Source organism: Ursus americanus, chromosome 12, assembly GCF_024610735.1.
Source record: "Ursus americanus isolate L20-20 chromosome 12, mUrsAme1.1.p, whole genome shotgun sequence".
In the NCBI taxonomy this organism is placed as follows: domain Eukaryota; kingdom Metazoa; phylum Chordata; class Mammalia; order Carnivora; family Ursidae; genus Ursus; species Ursus americanus.
The window spans coordinates 69,391,245-69,410,786 of NC_142138.1; the positions used below are offsets into that span (position 1 = coordinate 69,391,245).

At 50.2% G+C, this 19,542-nt stretch overlaps 5 non-coding genes across 5 annotated transcripts; 2 read left to right on the forward strand and 3 right to left on the reverse strand.

Annotated features, from left to right (window-relative positions):
- The first annotated feature begins 3,178 nt into the window (after positions 1 to 3,178).
- Positions 3,179 to 3,249, forward strand: TRNAG-CCC (transfer RNA glycine (anticodon CCC)). The gene has a single exon. It is a non-coding gene; the product is annotated as a tRNA-Gly (tRNA).
- Positions 3,250 to 10,368: 7,119 nt separating this feature from the next.
- TRNAE-UUC (transfer RNA glutamic acid (anticodon UUC)) lies at positions 10,369 to 10,440 on the reverse strand. The gene has a single exon. It is a non-coding gene; the product is annotated as a tRNA-Glu (tRNA).
- Positions 10,441 to 12,268: 1,828 nt separating this feature from the next.
- On the reverse strand, positions 12,269 to 12,340 carry TRNAH-GUG (transfer RNA histidin (anticodon GUG)). Its single transcript has one exon. It is a non-coding gene; the product is annotated as a tRNA-His (tRNA).
- Positions 12,341 to 12,904: 564 nt separating this feature from the next.
- Positions 12,905 to 12,978, forward strand: TRNAN-GUU (transfer RNA asparagine (anticodon GUU)). The gene has a single exon. It is a non-coding gene; the product is annotated as a tRNA-Asn (tRNA).
- A 5,073-nt stretch (positions 12,979 to 18,051) lies between these two features.
- Positions 18,052 to 18,124, reverse strand: TRNAV-CAC (transfer RNA valine (anticodon CAC)). The gene has a single exon. It is a non-coding gene; the product is annotated as a tRNA-Val (tRNA).
- Between the last annotated feature and the right edge of the window lie 1,418 nt (positions 18,125 to 19,542).

Below are 19,542 nucleotides of genomic sequence, written 5' to 3' on the forward strand. Positions count from 1 at the left end.
AAAAATCGGATACCAGTACACACCTGTTAGGATGGTTAAGTCTAAATAGTAACACTACCAAATGCAGTGAAGATGTGGAGTAGTGGGAACCATCATTCATTACTTTGGGGAATGCAAAATGATACAGCCTCTTGGGGACAGTGTTTGGCAGTGTCCTGCAAAGCTAAACATAATCTTACCAGATGTACTGCATCAGTATTCAAGGTATGTACCAAAATATGTTGAAAATTTATGTCCACAACAGAAACTCACACATGAATGTTCATAGAAACTGGAAGCAACTAAAATGCCCTTCGATAGGTTGAATGGATTGAACAAACTGTGGAATAGTGTTAAGGAATAAAAAGAAATGGGCTACCATAAAAAAGGTATAAAAGAACCTTAAATTCATATTGCTAAGTGAAAGAAGCCTGTCTGAAAAGACCACATACGACATTCTGGAAAAAGGCAAAGCTATAGAGACTAAAAAAGATCAGTGGTTGCCAGGACTTGGAGGGGAGAAGGCTGATTATGTGGAGTACAGGGAATATTTAGGGTATCGAAAGTATTTTGTATGACATAGTAATGATAGATACATGACATTATCAACTTGTCAAAACTCACAGAACTTTAAAAAAGAGTGAACTTTAATGTAAACTATGCGCTTTAGTTAATAATGTATCAATATTGGTTCATTATTTGTAACATATGTATCATATAAATGCAATATATTAATAATAGGACTGGGGGGACTGAATAAGAGAACTCTGCTATCTGCTCAATTTTTTTGTAATCCTAAAACAGTTTTAAAACTAAAGGGTATCAATTAATACAAACCCAAAGATCTTTTGATCAGATTTGACTGGTGGAGTGTAAAACAAAAAGGCACAATAAAAATTATTTTCTTGTGAGTGTGGATCTCCATTTGGGGCTCATTCTTGTCTTTAATATTACCAAGAACAGCAAACGAGGGCCTAACTCCTTAGAAAGGTCAGAAGCCTCACTATCCAACTCCCTGCACCCAAGTGTCCCCCTCCCTTGGGCCCCTAATGACTCTCCCATAGCCACTTCTATCCCTCAGTGAACTTCACTTTTTGATCCCACTATATGTGCTATGTGGACAAAGGATAGGATAGGACAAAGAATAATGGTAACAGTGGTTTAGGTTTTAAGTATTATTTCAAATCGCAGAGACCCACCAGGCACATTTGAGGCTTCAAAGACATACTCTTGCCAGGTGACGACTGCACTGCAGGTCAATAAACACGTGCGATCCCTTCAGCAGCCCTGCAAAATCCTTGTTTAGAGAAATTCCTTAAGGTCTTCTGCTCTGGAATTAACTAAAGAAGAATTATTGCTATTTTTTTCCCTGCACAGACAATGCCACATCTGGAAACCAGAACCCAGATTCAACCGGTTTTGTCTGTGCAAAAAGGAAAACCTAACGGATAAACCAATATGCAATAGCTGGGGTTTGAACGTGGGTCTCCCATATGGGAGGCAAAGATTCTGCCACTGAACCACCAAAGCTTCATTCCACAGCTGATCCTAGGTCTAATCATGAAGTATTCAAAGGACTTTGAAAAGAATTCTTAACATAAATTTGTATAGACGTCTTTGGTAGACACCCAGAGCAAAGGCTTGCATAGGAAACTTAAATCACGCAGCACTATAAAGTTGAGGTATTCAAATAAGAATCATTTTCTCACTTCAGATACACTCCCTTTGCTGGCCCATTGCTTAGTGCCTCCCAAACCCCTTTCCTCCCAACCTTGATACAAACATGTTTTTTCCCCCAATAGACATTCAGAACCCAGTAACAGTTTGGGAGGCTGGACATTTGGGGATGTACCTGAGTTAATCCAGAAGATCTGGGTGATAATTGAGCTTCTCTCATCCTACCTGTATTTTGAGTCCTTGAAAGACCAAGGATTAAATGGTCCTGCTTTTTTCCTGTATTTGAGAGAGATCTACAAAAGGGTAAATATGTGAATATAACATTCCAATATCTTCCCTTTAAGACCTTCTTTGGCCACTCAAGGAGGCCATGCCATGGCAAAACATTTGGATTAGACTCTGGACAGAAGCTAGAATGATACTTTTCTATCCAATGTAAACTGTTTTTGTCCTTTGCCTTTCTCTGGTATTCTGATATTTATATTTTCACTCTTTAATGCTTGCCTTCTAGCAAGAGAGGCATCACTGCACCTCTGTGGCTCCTGTCCTTCAAAAAGTCATAATGATTCTGAGTCCCAGCATGTGGGGGAGCTCTCCAGGTTCCCTTCTTCAGTTTCATTTCCCCAGGGAAAATTGGGGAAAGAACTCTCTCCCTATTTCAATGTCATCAAAGGACATTTCAACCCAGCATATTTTTCTAAAAATTAGCCTGCTCCTTACATGGCCAATACACCGAGGCCTGTGCTCACGGGCATCTCAGAGCCAGCAAATGCTACAACTCAGTGCAGCAGGGAGTCCAATTTAGGAGATTAGATTCTCCAAAACTGTTAATCATCCGTCACAAGCTTACTAGTAATCTCGTCATAATTATGGTACATCACATACCCATCGAAATGTTATTGAACACCTTAAGGGGCAGACACATACTATTGTTATAATGATCACCAGACCGACTCCTAAATCTTGAACAAAGAAAGAAAGAAAGAAAGAAAGAAAGAAAAACCACCCAGTTACGAAGACCTAACTCCATTGACCGAAATGTGTTTCTTCTGATTCCTTCTTCTAATTCCAGTCTGTGTCGGCTACTCTTTCTTTCCCACCGGCTAGAATTTTACTGGCCTAAGCTGGCAAGTTAGATAACGTTCTCAGACTGTCTAAAGTGAGGGTTCGAATTTGACGGTCGAAGGTTCAGGGTCATCTTCGAGGGGTCTGGATGAATTTCGGACGTTTTCCTGCCAGGGTCTGTTCGTACAGTTGGGCAGAGCCTTTCTCAGAGTTGTGTTGTGATCCGACGTAACGGTTTATTTTGCTATTTTGTTCGGGAGTCCCCACTTCACGCTGTTGCCTGAATGAAAGTGTCCTTCTGAAGCCTTTGCTTTTGATGCCTGTGGGTTCGTTAGTCTGTCCTCGGAAGACATCCGTGTAAACCTATTCTGGAGCGCTTTCGTTTCCCCGTGCCCCATCCGACGGTCACTCCGGAAATTCTTTGAAGAGAAGCACCACGCGCCCTCGTTCGTGTGAAGCATTGGTGGTTCAGTGGTAGAATTCTCGCCTCCCACGCGGGAGACCCGGGTTCGATTCCCGGCCAATGCATCCTGCCTCTCCTTTTTTCCCGCCCCACCGGCGACCCGGGTGGGTGCCTCTCCCCCTCTGCTCACCCGCAGACCTCAGACCTCCCACGAGGCGCCCCATCCTCGCATTCCCCATGGCACAGGCCAAGTCCTGTGGTTTCGTGATTCTGGCCGCCAAAATCCGTAGGGTATTTCTGAGCAGAAAGCAATAAGGAGTCGATCCACACCGGGGCCGGGCCTAAGTGGAGTAGCCGTGGGCGTGCAGCGCAGCAACCACCGCACTCGCGAGTTCTTACCCGTCCACCTGCAAGTGTCTCCGCGGGGTTTGCGGTTGAGACTATTTGGACCTAAGACCACAGTTACTTTCAGCCTTTCCCCTGCAGGACCCACGGAACCCAAAGAGCCACCAGGTAGGTCACCGATGCCCGTGCTGGACCTTGGGTCGGCCGCTGGGCCACGTCTCACCACGGAGCGAGGGCAGAGACAGGAAGGTCCCCGGAGGGGAGCGGCCGCGGGGCTGGCGGACACCCCAGTGGCCGCGGCGGCGTCGGCGGCCCAAGGAAGGCGGAGGAGCTGGTGGAGAGGGACCCGCGTGGACGCGAGGGGAGCTACGGCCAGAGGCCCCTCGCTCGCGCCGCTGCACCGCAACACCAGCGACCGGGTCCGTTCACGTCGTCAGCGGCGCGGCCTGCGCTCCTCCCGCCCGCGCCTCGCGGTTCCGGGGAAGGATGCCGCGTGCCCGGCGATGCGCCTCAACAGGTGTTGGCCCGAAAAGTGTATTTGTAAAAAGGGAGAAGGAGCTAAAGACTCTGGGAACTGTTGACCCGGATTTGTTTTCTAGCTCCTGGGCGCTCCTTGGGAGGGATTCCGATTTGAGGGTAGTAGGGGCGTGACTACGTTAGACACTACCGGTGATTAATTCTCACCCGAAAGTCTTTGGAAGATCCGCCTACCTAACAGTAGCTTAAAATCGAAGGTTAGTGACATTGACGCCCAAAGAAACTTGATTTAGGGGCCCCTGGGTGGCTCAGTCGCCTAAAGTCTCTGCCTTCTGCTCAGGTCGTGATCTCGGGGTCCTGGAATGGAGCCCTGGGCTGGGCTCCTTGCTCAGCGGGGAGCCTGCTTCTCCCTTTCCTTCTGCCCCTCCCCCAGCTCACGCTCGCCGGCTTGCTCGCTCGCTCGCTCTCTCTTTAATAAATAGGTAAGAGGCACCTGGGTGGCACAGCGGTTAAGCCTCTGCTTTCGGCTCAGGGCGTGATCCCGGCGTTATGGGATCGAGCCCCACATCAGGTTCCTCCATTATGAGCCTGCTTCTTCCTCTCCCACTCCCCCTGCTTGTGTTCCCTCTCTCGCTGGCTGTCTCTATCCTGTCGAATAAAAAAAGAAAAAAAAATAGGCAAAATCTTCTAAAATCTTAAAAAATTAACTTGATTTATTCAATCCCAAGAGTTTTGTTATTCGGAGACTGTCTTTCTACTTTTGAGCGTAAACGATGCGATACTATCTTGGAACCACCGAAGTTGTTTTAGTCATGAACTTATTTTTAAACTCTTGGAAATCTGGGGGGGGGGATTAAAATTTTTTTTTTTGGAAATCTGAAATTTTAATGAATAAATTCTGAACTGTGATATACAATTTTCTCCGTAAACAGGAATCAGGATTTAGGCCGTGGCGGTCCGTCCGGGGAGGGAGGAGGAGTTCTGATTTACGTCATGGATTACTCACTCGATGGAGTACAGGTTTTAAGGACCATAACATCCCCCCAATTTCCCCTTTCCTGGTTGCTGGGCGGGGGGGAGAATTGTCTTTGCCTCCCTTCCTTACCCTCTCCTGGCCTGTGAGAAGCTTGCTCTATATTCAGGCGGTCTCCCCTTCCTCCCCCTCTTCCTTCCTCATCTTCAGTAAGGAAGCAGGAGGAAAGTTGCAGGAGAGGGAGGAGACCACAAGGACAGGACTGCAGGAGAATTTTTGGAGAGCTTAGAGGAGAGGAGGAAAAAGGAGCTGTGGCTTGTGAAACAAGCAATGAGAAAGCAAAGAAGAGATCTGAACGGTTATGGCTCCCGCCTACAGCCTTTTCAGGGTATTCAAATAATAGGACTAAAGGAGTTTAGCCTTTACAGGTATTTTCTCTTCTTTTCTTAAATAAAGATTTTATTTATTTATCTGACAGAGAGAGAGCACAAGCAGGGGGAGCGGAAGAGGGGGAAGCGGGCTCCCCGGGGAACAGGGAGCCCGAGGTGGGGCTGGATCCCACGAGGCAGGGCTCCATCCCAGGAGCCCGGGATCATGATCCCAGCCTAAGGCAAGGGCCCAGCTGACTGAGCCACCCAGGCGCCCCTACAGGTATCTTCAGTTAGGGTTGGTTCTTGGAGAATAAATAGTCTTTGGGCTCACATCAACCCAAAACTCAACTTCATGGGCCTGGTCTGCATAGGATTGTCTTTGGAGGTGTATAATAAAGAGTAATGTCCACACCTTTCTTTTGAAACAAAATCTTGGAATCTCTACAGCATTCTCTCTGTCATAGATTCATTGGGGTGGCGGGGGGGTGTGTGGGGAGGACTGGGGGTGGTGGTGGGGGGAGGGGGTGGTTGTTGAAAAATTGTGACATACATAAGGTAGAATGCACGGAACCTGTATGTATCGTACAACAAGTGACTGTAATGCACGCAGCTGTGTAAGCTACACACAGATGACGGCGTAAGCTAGTATCGGCCCTTTCCTGCACCATGCCCGTGCTTTACCCGGTCATAACCTTCTGCCTCACCCCCTACTCCCATTTAATTGTTAGCGGTGCTGTTGTTATTTTGCCTATCTGTAATGTTCTCTCATTAGGGTCCCGTTTGGAAAGCCCTTCTTGGTGGTGAATTTGAGCACCATTACCTGTTTGTTAGCCGCTTGAATTTTCTCCTATGTTTTCCCCCCCAACCTTGGTGATTTTCCTATAGGTCTGTCTTTTTTCCGTACCAGTTGATTATGCTGACTGCAGATACGTTGGCCCAAACTGTGCCTTGACTTTTTACCCTTGATTCTGTGCTGTGATGAACAGAGATCCTTGAAGTAGTTGGCTTAATCAGCCTCTTCATTAAGAATTAGTCTTTTTGTCTTATTTTTAAAATCCTTGCTTACCCTTGAGATCATGGGAATACCCTGCTCATTAATACCAACCAAAATAATTTGCGGCTTCATTTCACATTTTGGTGCCTAATCCACATGGAAGTGACTTTGGTCGTGGTGGAGGTAGGGATCATATGTCATCCTTCCCCTGCCCCCCCCCCCAGTACATGGGATTGAATTCTTATATGCTATAATCATTGAACATTTATAATGTTTTTAATACCTCCGGTTTTTGAATCTTCAATTTAGCCTGCTTTCTCTATTTGTGTATATACCAAAGAAACTCGATTCTCTTAATAGTTCTAGTAAGTTATTTCATATGTATAAATAATTATAGTACTCTTTTTTCCATTTTCACTTCTCATACTTTTTCTTGCCTTTTCTCACCGGCTAAGTTCTCCATCACAGTGGTGAAGAGAAGTGGTTGCGGTGGGCCTCTGTGTCTGCTTCTTGCTGGTTCCTAACTGGTAAGGGTAGGGGGAAACTGTCAGTATTTTATCATCAACTGTCATGTGTGCTGAAGGTTTTTATTTGTTTGTGTTTGGTTTGGAAGCTACCCTTTAGCAGATTAGGACTGTTCTCTTCTCTTCCTCTTATGCTAAGAGGTTTTGAACAATCATAAACTGATAATGAATTTTTTCAAACACCTTTTCTGTGCTTTAGTGATTCTGATTTTCCTCCCATAAGTTGTTAGTGTGATGAATTCATGTATCTTCTAATGATAATCAAATGTTTCCCCAGCGTAGGACCAATTTTGTCATGACATATCTTGCAATGGATATTTTGATCCAGTCTTTTAAAGAATTTTTGCAGCTATGTATACTCAGCAATAAGTGAGGCCTGTGATTTCTGTTTTTCACATTGCCTTTTTGGTTTTTGGTTTCAACCCAAACTCATAAACATAAGTTGGGGAATTCTGCCATCTTTTGATGCTTTTAGAATTTCTTTGTTTTTGGAGTCATTTCTTCTAATGAACTTTTTTGGTCCTTGAGCTTTCTTTGCAGGAAGACTTTGAGTTCTAATTAAAAAAAAAAAATTAATGCTTGTAGGACTAGTCCTCCTCCCCACCCCTGCCCAATTCACTATTGCCATATACCTACATGCCCTCTAAAACTTTTAATTGGTTGACGTATGCGTGTTTGTGATACTCATTTATTGTTTCCTTACGTCTGCCCATTCAGTAGCAGTGACTTCCTGCTTCCCTCTTCCCAGTTTTATCTGAGCGGTCTTTTCAAAGATCCAACCATTGACTTTTCTCTTTTGTATATCTATTTCTAATTTTCTCTCTTACTTTCCTTTCTTCTTTAATTTCTAATTTTCAAATTCCTGCTTTTATATTTAGTTTCTGGTCCTAACTGCTTTGGTTGTTCTTGTTATTTTTTTTGGTTACTCTCTGAGATGGAGGTTTAGCTGGTTAGTGATCAGCCCTAATTGTCATGAATTACATTTAAAGCCGTGTATGATCCTCTGAAGACTGGTTTCACCACACCTTGTGCAGTAGCTGCAGTCTTTTCAGTTTTGTTTGCTTCAGAATTATTCCCTAATTTCCATCTGCATGTCTACTCTGATACAAGCATTGAGGGAAGTATCTCTGAAATTCCAGATACCTGAGGTTTCATCTTATGTCTTATGACTGAATTCTAGATGCTAGCTGAGTCTCTGGAAATGTTATTGGAGGGCACTTCTACAGCCCTACGATGAGTGTGTTCTCCTTTGAATACGCTCTCCTCTGGCAGGCTCTTAGAGTTTGTTACCCGCTGGGAAACATACCACACCAAGTTGATGGCCTGGGGTCTCCCGGACTACCCAGGCTATGTACCCTCAAGGCTACATCCACTAGAGGTCAAGCCCGTGGCCACAATTTCCTCAGGGGCCTTTTTACTTAATGTTTAAAGATTTTACTGTCAAGTAATCTCTACATCCAACCTGGGGCTGGAATTTACAACGCGGAGGGGGATCCAGTGTGGCACGCTCTACCGGAGTGAGCCAGCCAGGCACCTGCTTGCTTGTGTGCCTGCTTACTCAATCTGTTTATTCTCATGGGCTTTTTAAACTTTCCTTTACCTTATACTGCTTGTAGTGCCAAGGCTGCCTTGTCCAAAGAGCCCTGAGATTTGAAGGGGAAGGACTAGGGTCACCCTTCCCCCCAAGGGCTTAAGACTTTAGGGTCCCACCTTAATGTAGTGAGGATCTCCTTCTCAAGTGAGCCTGGGACTGAAAGTGTCGATTTCTGTGCCAAGGCTGCCTTGTCCAAAGAGCCCTGGGATTTGAAGGGGAAGGACTAGGGTCACCCTTCCCCCCAAGGGCTTAAGACTTTAGGGTCCCACCTTAATGTAGTGAGGATCTCCTTCTCAAGTGAGCCTGGGACTGAAAGTGTCGATTTCTGTGCCAAGGCTGCCTTGTCCAAAGAGCCCTGGGATTTGAAGGGGAAGGACTAGGGTCACTCTTCCCCCCAAGGGCTTAAGACTTTAGGGTCCCACCTTAATGTAGTGAGGATCTCCTTCTCAAGTGAGCTTGGGACTGAAAATGTCGATTTCTGTGTTCCTAGCCCTCAAGGTCCCCGAACAGAAGACAAAATAAGCTAGTCTGGCAATCCACCTAGGAGCAGAAGCTTTGATGCCTCTGTTTTTACTTTTTGCACGAGCACCTGCAAATGTTACGTGGCAAGCTTGCCATCTACCTTTAGACTCTTTTTTTTAAAGCACGGTACCGATCAAGCTCAAGGAAAAAGAAACAAACGAACACCAAAAAACGCTCGTAATCGGAAATGAAATAGACTGTATTCTCCGACTTCGAAAACTCTGCATTTATCGACAACCCTAGGAGGAAAAACACACGTGGGGACTAAAAAAGACAACCAGGGGGTCAAGAGCACCCAGGCCGAAACGGACAAAACTCCCTGTGAGACAACCACCAACAGAACCATAGAAACCTTGCCCAGCGGGCTCGCGCCCCCACCTGCAGCCTTCCATCCCTCCACGGTACACTCAGGGTCACCACCTTCCCCTCCACCCGACCGCCGCCATTCTTCCCAACGCTCCCGAAAGGAGTTCAAGCGACGCCCCGTCCCCCCACATCACGCGCCTCACGGGAACCCACGAGTTCGCCCCTTCGACCTTCCGCCTTGCGGCAGCGGCTCCACACCCAGCGCCCGGCAGCCCCTGCGCGGCCTCAGCTCCACACCGCGCCTGCTGCCTCTGCGCTCTGGGGCCGCAGCGCCTCCCCCGGCCCCGGCTCGCTCTCTTCGTGCCTTCCAGTAGACGTCGCGTTGACCCCCAAAGGCCTTGGGAGCCAGTGTCGAAGGGAAAAAAGGAAATGTGCCCCGTGCCTGGTAGAGTGTGCAGGGTTTAAGTGCGGCACTCCCTGGAGAAACAGTGGGCTTTGACTGTGGCACCGTCGTTCTGGCATCCTAGGGTTGAGTTTGACTCCTGCGGGCTTCGGCTTACGGAAGCAGTAAGAGCTTCCCATTTGGTGCACACTTCCCTTGCTACCTTCGTGGGGTCAGTTAACAGCGCCTCCCTACACCGCTTCGTCTGCGAATGGGACAGCCTTCGAGGAGGACCCGCTCGCCTCCCGGCGCTCCCCTGCCTCTCAGTCCTCGCGGGTATCGGGTCCAGGCACGTCTTCCGAACGCGGAGTAAGCCTTTTCTGCGCGAACTGAGCTGACGAGGCTGGGCCCACCGGGCGGTGTCGGGCGTACACACGAACACCGCGACGTGGCTTGGCCTCCAGAGATGGGTTTTTCGGAGCTCAGCCTGATCTGCGCCCCTGGGGCGACCCCACAGGGTTGGGAACCTCTGTCGCGTAGCGTAAACACGAGCCCGCTCCTTAGTGGCCCCCGGAAGTCACTTCTGCGGTCGACGGACCTGGGGACCAGCAAGCCCGGTGCGCCCCGAAGAAGGACCGGCCGTCCACCACCCCCATCCCCACGTCCCGGCCTGGGAGTTGAAGAGTCCGCGTGGTGCGGGGCGGACACCGCACCTCACCTGCTGGACTGAAAGGCAGATTTCTGCGTAAAAAGTGATTCCCTGACCGGGAATCGAACCCGGGCCGCGGCGGTGAAAGCGCCGAATCCTAGCCACTAGACCACCAGGGAGCCGGTGGGGGACAGCTCCTCTGGCTGCCCACGGGAGTGACATTTTCCCCCTGAGCTGTGGAAGGCCTTGGGCCTTCAGGGAGGTCACCCGTCCTCCCAGGAGCGCGCTTTCACTAAGGACGTTCCCTCCCAGCTCTCGCCAAAACAAGAGCCCGCAGGAGATGCCCCGAGGGCGGCCAGGTCCGCAAGGCCCACAGCGAGTCGCCCCGGCCCGCCCCGGCCGCCCCTCAGAGCGGCCCTGGAGACGCGCCTTCGCGAGGCCGCGTGCGGACACGAGGTAGCCGCGAGGGCGCGGGAGGGGAGGCGCCCGGCGTGAGACCCCGGCCTCCCCAACATCACCCGGTGGACTCCGGGGGACGCAGCAACCGAGGCCGCGCGTACGGACCGCTTTCAAGGAGGGCTCGGCGGCCGGGAACTGGATTCCGGATTTATGCCCCCCACCCGCCTACAACCTGCTGCCCCCGCAGCTTACGCTACCGCACCTGAAGACTTCCTCGGAGCCCCTATAGACCGTGCAATGTGCCAGTGGCACCAGGAGACACAAATAGGGAAAGGGGCTGAGCTGGGAGACCGGAAACTGACCCACAGCTGACCTGGTGAATTCGTTTTCAATAGAGAGTTCAACGGGGAAAGGAAATAGGTTCAATCAACGGGGGCGGGAAACAGCTTTATTTCTACCTCATGCTACACACAAAAATTAATGGGAGGTGCCTCGCGAAACATAATAGTTAAAGGCATAAAGCATTTTTTGAGGATACTTTGTGACTTGGTGGTAGGCAGAGATTTACTAAACAAGAACCAGGGGGGGAAATGTATATATAAAAAAAAGACATTTCAAGTTGGACTTCATCAACATTAACAGCATCTTCTCATCCAAAGACGCCACCAAGACAGTGAAAACAGCAAGGCGCGGACAGGAAGAAAACGTTCACAAAATATATCTGACAAAACAAGCAAGCAAGCAAGCCCGCAAACCTGTAACTATAAGGTAAATGAGCTCCTTCAAACTGATCATTAAAACAGATCCGACAAGTCAAGTTTTTTAGATGGGTAAGAGACAGGAACAGAGCCTTCGGGCAAGAAGACACACGAGGCCTGCAAAGCACGGAAGAGTGCTCAATATTTTTAGCCGCCAGAGAAATGGATATTAAAATCGCACTGAGATAGCACTGCTCCCAGCAGCACGACTAAAATTATAAGGGTGGGAAACGCCCAATCTTGGCAAAGATGCGGAACAAGCACACTCTCAGCGGTATCCCGATGAATACCATGTGGCGTGGAAGGGGCTGCCGACAGGCATTTTCAAATCCTTGAGGCTACGCCACGACTGACTAGAGAGGTTGCTGTGATGACCACAAGGGGGACAATAGCCACGGGCTGAGAAAGTCCCCTGAAGCAGAGATTCCCAGCAGCCAAGGTTCGAGGCGCTCAACAGGTCTGCGGAGGAGGTGACACTTATCAGATGGAAAGTCGTCTCTGGTCTTTGAAGATCCTTAGGGTTTTTTGAGGAACACAGAGACGCCGTTTCCCAGCAACGACAGCCCACGGGGCTCCTGGCTGGACAGTTGGGGACGCGGGGACTTGTCCTCATTTGGAGCCGCGCTGAAGATAAGCCCTTTAGTTCAGTTTCCTTGCGCTCAGAGTCGGAGCGGAGAAGGTCCGAGGTTAGCGCCGAGTGGAGTTTTCCCTTCCTTCGGGTGAAGAAGACCTCCTGGCGCGGCGGCCGGTGGCCGGCGGGAAGCAGGGCTCCCTGGCCCCCAGGTAAGGGACGGGCCGGGCGGGTTTAAACGCAAAGTAAAAGGGAGGGGCAGCGAGCAGCTGGGAGGACTGCCGTGACTCGGATTCGAACCGAGGTTGCTGCGGCCACAACGCAGAGTACTAACCACTATACGATCACGGCGCGCCACCCTCCCGGCGGCAGGCTCTGCTGTCGCTCTAGGACTTTTGACGCAAAGTCATTCCAGTTACTGCGCCGTCTTCTTTTCGGACAAACTGCAGGTACTGGCGCTGCGGTCCCTTTCCTAGCCGCTCTCAGGTTTTCCTTCCCTTCCTCTCGACTCTCCTTCGCCATGAAGACGAACCAACCACAAAAAGCATGCTCCGGTCCCACAATCCGGCTGGTGCCTCTGCACAGGCGTCCTGGGAAGTCTCCTTGTCCCTTGCCCCTGGGAACGCCTCCCGGGCTTTTCCTTGCCGCCTCTTGGCGTTTGCGCCCTTTTGACCACCCCCGCCCCACCCTCTCTCCAGCTTCCCCCACACCGACCGCAGCCTAGTGGAGCGAGCGGAGCGCCAGCGGCGCCGAAGGACGGGCGCCGGCGGAACAAACGCGAAGAACGGTCCCGGGACCCCACCGGCCTTCAGCTTCCCTCCGGCCCTACTCGCCTCAGATAGGAGGCGGGTGGCTCCCCCTAGCGTTGAGTGCGTGCTTGCTCTCTACCGGGATGTGGGCGGGAGCTCCCCGAAGGTCTCTGTGGCGCAATCGGTTAGCGCGTTCGGCTGTTAACCGAAAGGTTGGTGGTTCGAGCCCACCCAGGGACGCGGCGGTATTTTTAGGAGGTAGGAAGTGTCCTTTGGCATGTGCACACCAGGAGGACCGTAGCCAAGATCAGAAAGCCACCTCGGATCCTAGAGAGGGAGAGCTCTGGGAAAACAGGTCGCTGGGAATCCGAAGTCCTCGAAAGAGTACAACCCTCCGAATGCCTCTTAACAACGCAGCTTCTGCCAATGTGTGTGTGTTTGCGCCAGTATTTATTTAACGCTTTCGTCGTACTCTTTAGGTTAAGTTGATTCTAGGGTCTTATGGTTTCAGATACTGCTGTCTTCATTGTTCTCGTACTTGACAAATATTTCGACAGGGGAGAGTCCCGGAAGAGCAATTGCTCTGACGTAGTGTTTCCATGGTTTTTATATGATCCAGTTCTTTCCCTTGTTGGCTTGTTAGCTGTAACTCTCTCTCTTGTTATTTCAGCGCCTGCTTTGGGCTTCATAGCTGCATACATCTGTAACTTACCAGCCTCCCTCCCTCCAAGGGATCTCCTACGTCTTCACGTTTCTTCCCTGCCCGCCTTTATGCGCTAGCTATGGTGCTTTTTCCTTTGCATGTTAGAAACCCCAAGTCCCATCCCCACTACTTTGGTTTCATGTGCCTCGTGTTTTTAAGGAGATTTAAATAATGAGAAAGAAATCTTGTCTAGTTTCCCATGCGGTTACCATTCTGTGTCCTTCATCCCGCTGGCTACATGCAGATTCCCATCTGGTGTGGGTGTCCTTCTTCCTGGAGGACTCCTTTAACATTTCTTGTAGTGTGGGTCGGCTGGTGATGTAATCTTTCAGCATTTCTGTGTCTGTCAATGTCACTCACCTTCATTTTTGAAAGGCTGTTTTGGAGGGGAGGCATAGACTTCCTTGTGGCCTTTGAGGTAGCTCAGTGCCTTCTCACACTGCTTCCCACGAGAAAACTGACATCATCTTTATTTCTGTGTCCTATACCTGCCACGCCTTTCTCCTCTGGCCGCTTTGCAGATTTTGTTTTCTTTTTCCATGGATTTGAGCAATATAATTAGGACGTGACTAGATACGGTTTTCTCATGTGGCTTGTGCTCATCCATTGTGTTCGTCTGGCTCCTCGGATTGGTGGGTTTATGATTTTTATTATGATTGAAAATTCTTCTGTCGTTGTTTCCTCAAAAAATGCTTCGTTCTCCCCAGTCTTTTCAGGGACTCCAATCACTCATACTTTTTTTTTTTTCCTTCCCCAATCACTCATATCTTTTAAAGTTGCCCTGCCATTCACTGGCAGCCCTTTCCTTGCTGGCGCAGACATCGCATGTGTTTTTTCCACTCCCCGATACCTCCTAAAGGTTCACACAGCTCCTCTTCATCTGTTCATTCGGCCACTCTACCTAATGCCTGAAAATGTGCAGCAGCACTATAGTAAAAGTGTTTTGTGATTTATCTCTTAATGAGACATGCTCTAGGCGAAGATGATACATTAATTAAGTCGAATATCATCGGAGGAACTTAAAGATCACAATAGATATTAAAATTGCAAATTGACCTGACACATAATGGAGAAATGCGTGTTGGGATCAGACATGATACCTAAAAAGGTTTACCCCCCCCCCAAAGTGTAAGAATAATTAAGTCACTACGATTTCCAGAGTTATAAGACTTAATCTCCATTAAAAAAATTATATGATGTATTTATCTTATTGAAACACATAATTTCATCTTGTATAAATTCTTTTTTCTTTTTTTAAAGATTTTATTTATTTATTCGACAGAGAGAGACAGCCAGCAAGAGAGGGAACACTAGCAGGGGGAGTGGGAGAGGAAGAAGCAGGCTCATAGCGAAAGAGCCTGATGTGGGACTCGATCCCGGAACGCCGGGATCACGCCCTGAGCTGAAGGCAGACGATTAACCGCTGTGCCACCCAGGCGCCCCCCTCATCTTGTATAAATTCTTAAAAAGTGTTGCAATCAAAGGGTGTTCGTTGGGCCAGCAAAACCAGTATAGGAAATTTAGGCAGCTAAGGGTCACTAGGATTTTGAAGAGAAAATAAACCCAAGACTTGTGTAAACTGGAATGCTACCTACCAATATTTGCTACAGTATTAGAAAATCTAGAGGACAACATAAAGCAGTTTTTAGATTAACGTTATGAAACCAGTCAGATGCACACAAGGAGTCCTCTTTAGAAATAGGACATGATATAAACATCTTCTATGCCATTATATATAAATTATTTAAGTCCTTTAAAGTGTTTAAAAGGACTCGAGATTCCACTTGATTTTTTTTCTTGTAGCTAGCACTGAGACCACTAATCTATAAAAACAGCGAAACTGTTTTTGTTTTTGTTTTGTTTGTTTGTTTTTATTGTTTCCCCTGAGTTACAGATTCAGCAAGAAAGGAAGTGGGATGGGAGCCTGGCTGGCTCAGTTGGAAGAGCATGTGTCTCTTGATCTCAGGATTGTTGAGTTCCAGCTGACACACCTTGGGTGTAGTGATGACCTAAAACTAAGATGAAAAGAAAAGGAAAGAGAGAGAGAGAAAGAAAGCAAGAGAGAGAGAGAAAGAAAGTGAGTGAGAGAGAGAGAGAAAGAGAGAGAGAGGGAAAGAAAGGAAGAAAGGGAGGGAGGGAGGAGGGAGGGAGGCAAGAAGGAAAAGGCAAAAAAGGATGAAGGAAGAAAACCCCATCAGTAGCATCCTTGGACCCCCACCGGGGTCCTGGAAATAGCAGCTCACTCATTACCCCACTTGGGGAAGAAGCACAATTGAACACACGCCACAAATTAAGTTGCCTGTGTTTGCTTGGACTCAGACTGGAGCCAGGACCAGCTCAAAGCCAGAAGAAGATAAGACTAAGCACCATCATCACAGGGCAGCCACCTCCCTGATGGCACCAAGGCAGACAATTCTGGAAAGCTCTTGAAAACTTTCCCCTTGCCTTTGAAGTGTTTCTTTTCTGGTGCCCCTCATCCTGCCACCACAGGAAAGGATTCTTCACCTTTTTGTTGGGCCAGGACCCTTTAAGATCCCTGCAGGACACAGAGAGCCAGGAGGGCAGGAGCCAAGGGGCAGCTGCACTTCCCTGAAGAGTCTCTCCCTTGGGTGGGGGCTTCTAGAGCTCAGGCTGACCCTAGACCCACTGCCCACCAAAGCCACCAGAAGGAGTCCAGAGGGCAGGCGGTCGGTGCTGGGGGCATGACAACCTAATCGTATTCCTACAAGCACAGGGCCCACCTAGCCCGCAAAATCTGGGAGAGACAAAGAACACTGGGCCTGCCTGAAGCTTCTCTACAGCCTGAAGGCAACAGGTGTCTGGTTCCTGAAGGGACAGGAGGGGCCTCCTCCAGAGGACAGTGCCCTCCCGTGGCCTTGGAGGAAAGGTCCTGCAGAGGCTGCTTTTGAGGGACATTGCCCAAGGAAAGGAGCAACAGTGGCCCAACCAATTATCTTGAGATGTCTGCAAGGTACTTTCAAACGGTGTCCAATCGGTAGAGAGAGAGAGTGAGAAAGTAAATGTGGGAAAATGCTAACTGGTGTACTTAGGTGAGGGATCCAGGACGTTACCGCTCCTGCAACTTGTTTTGTACGTTTCAAAGTGTGTTTGTTTTATTTTTATTTATTTTTCAAGATTCTATTTATATATTTGACACAGAGAGAGCGCACGACACAGGCAGGGGGAGAGGCAGAGGGAGCAGCAGACTCCCCACTGAGCAGGGATCCTGATGTGGGGCTTGACCCCGGGATCCTGGGATCCCGACATGAGCCAAAGGCAGACGCCCAACTGACTGAGCCACCCAGGCGCCCCTGTTGGTTTGTCTTAAAGGAGTGATAAAGTCAAGTCTCAGGTTCTCTTTAGATGAAAACCCTTGAAGCGAGGCGTTGGGTTTCTATGGTAAATGGAGGTGAGCCGCTGCCCTGGCTGCTCATCCCAGCTCTGCTCTCCTACCCAGGAGACGACAAGGACCCTGAGTCTGGACCTCTGGTATTTAGGGACTCAGTGCAGAGGCCCTTCTGCACATGTCCGTTGGTGCACACCACACTTACTGAAATGAAAAGGAAAATCCTAAGTAAGGCCACAGGGCCAAAAGGTCTCCCTGATTGGGAATCGAATTTGAGCAATAGCGTTGAAAACTCTAAATCCTATCCCATGATCACCAGGAATCCACACAGAACCCCTGCTTTGGCCCTTGCAGATGAACACCCGACAAGTAAAGGTTGGATTTCCCAGACAGAGAGAGCAAAAGTGGGGGCGATTCCCAGCCGCCCAAAGCTCCCAGCCCCCATCTCCTGCCCACCCCACCCCCCCCACCCCCCCCACCCCCCCCACCCCCCGCTGCTCATCACCTCTCCCAGCCTCAGCGGTGCTTTGGGTTCTGAGGTCCCACCACCGGGTAACTGGCCTGTGCTGCATTCCAGTCTAGCTTTAGCCCGGTGTGTGGCCGCGCCAAGGCCACGCTCTCTTTCTGAGCCTCGGTTTCCTGGCGAGTTAAGGTGCGGACTTGGCTCTCAGCGGGTGGGGAGCAGAGAGTCCCTGGACTTCGTGACCTCCCAACTAGCTCAAGGGCTCTCCTGATGATGGCACCGGAAGGGCTCCTCTGGTGTGCCCGCGGGCTCAGGAGGTGGAGCCGGAAGCTCTTACTCGACGAGTCCCAGGGGCGCTTCGTTTTCTTTCGTTCCCTCGGGCAAATCCACGTGCGGGGCAAGCGTGCGGGGGTCGGGGAAAGCCAAGTGTGCTCCCCAGGGAAGAACTGGTTGGTTTTCAGAGCCGTGGGGCCCCGGTCAGCCAGCAGAGCCGATGGAGGCGCCAGAGGAGCAGGTTAGGGGGTTTCTGGATGCAGAGGAAACCTGAAGGGGACCTTGTCCCGCGTGCGCTCTTGGCCTGACGACCTGGCTGCGGCCTGCGCTCCACCGAGACTCGGAGCCGACGACCCCCGCCGCGTTGTTAAGCGCCGAGCAGGCTTTCAGGAAGCAAGGGGACTCCAGCCTTGCTTTGTGTTCGCTTTTCTGAATGGAAACTGGGGCTGCGCACGCTGAGGCCGCCTTGACAGAAAGCGCGCTCCTGTGTGGGTTCAGAACAGCAGCCCTTGGGAGTAAAAGGGAAGCTGTTTCCGCCCGGTTTCGAACCGGGGACCTTTCGCGTGTGAGGCGAACGTGATAACCACTACACTACGGAAACGAGACAGCCGGCGGGATTTCCTGCCGGAACCCTGAAAAGCTTGCGTCCTGCCGCTGCTGCGGTGCCCGCCAACTGCTTTCCTAAGTGCGAAAGGCCCCTGGAAGCACCCGCGACCCTGCAGGCAAGGGGGCCCCAGCGGCGCCGGCTTAGGATTCCGCGTCTCCCCATCCCGGGAAGCGAAGGCCCCGGGGATCCTGGGCGGTCTGGCTTCGGATCCGCATCAAACGCAGCCTTTGCAGATCCGGAGCGACGGGCCCCGGTGCGGAAGGCGCCCCGCCGACTCCCCAGCTCCCGAAGGGGGCGGGTCAGGTGCGTCTGAGCCCAGGCGCCCCGCCGCCCGGCCGTGGGGTCACCCGCCCTCCTGGGCCCACGGCGGCCCCTCTCGCTGCGGGGGCGGTCAGGGCTTTCGGCTCGCGGCCGCCGCTCGGCGCCTGGAATCCTCCCAGGACCCCGAGGACGCGCTCTCCCCGGCCTCCCGGCTGCCCCGCGGCGCCTGCCCTGCGCGCTCTTCCCTCGCAGGCCCTTTGGCTCTGCGCTTCTCCCTCCTCCCGGGTCCTCTCGCCAAAAGGGAGTCTCTTTGGTATTCTCTGGGCAAAAGTGGTCCCTCCGGTTCCTGCCTGGGCTGCTTTAAAGCCACTGACAAGAAGCCTGTGGCCTTGACCATCCAACAGTGTCCAGTGAAACCCCGGCCATGGGACGGAGGGCTGAAAAGGAAGCGCAAGAAACCGTTTTTAGTGGCGCAGAGCCCACGAGTGACATAGCCATGACTGGGAGGGAAGGTCTATTCCTGCCTGGCGTTTATGGATGATTCTTGGGTGGGCTGCCTTGGAGTCTCCCTGTGGCTCCGCAGCCAGACCTGAATAGGCTGGTGGTGACATTTGCTGTGGCCACAGCCACCTTCACGGAGGCCTTAAGTATTTGGAACAAAGTGAAGACGAAAAGCCTAGAAAACTAGATTTTTAAAGTTGTTTTCTCTCTCCCTCCCCCATTCGAGTGTGGACGACGTTACCGTGTGATATTGACTGCTCCGTTATTAAAGGACAACTACTTTCCTGATATTTGGCAGTTTCTCATAAAGGTAAAAAGTATACCTACATTGGTACCTGGTAATATTGCTATTTACTTGCTGAGGAAAATGAATGCCTACATCCAAAAGAGGCTTCTGCACAAACCCAGGTGCGATGTCATTCTCCAGGCAAAGCTGGATAAAACCCACATGCCCATCAACAGAGGTGCTACACAAACCCTTGTATATTTTTAGAATGGATTGGTACTCTAGTCAAAACGTCCACACGACGGATAAGGCAATAACACGGATAACCCCCTCAAGCAGTGTGTTCAGGGAAAGATGCCCACCATAAAGACTTTTTTGAACACCTAAAACACATGTATTTCAATGTATCTAGCAGAGAAGAGTG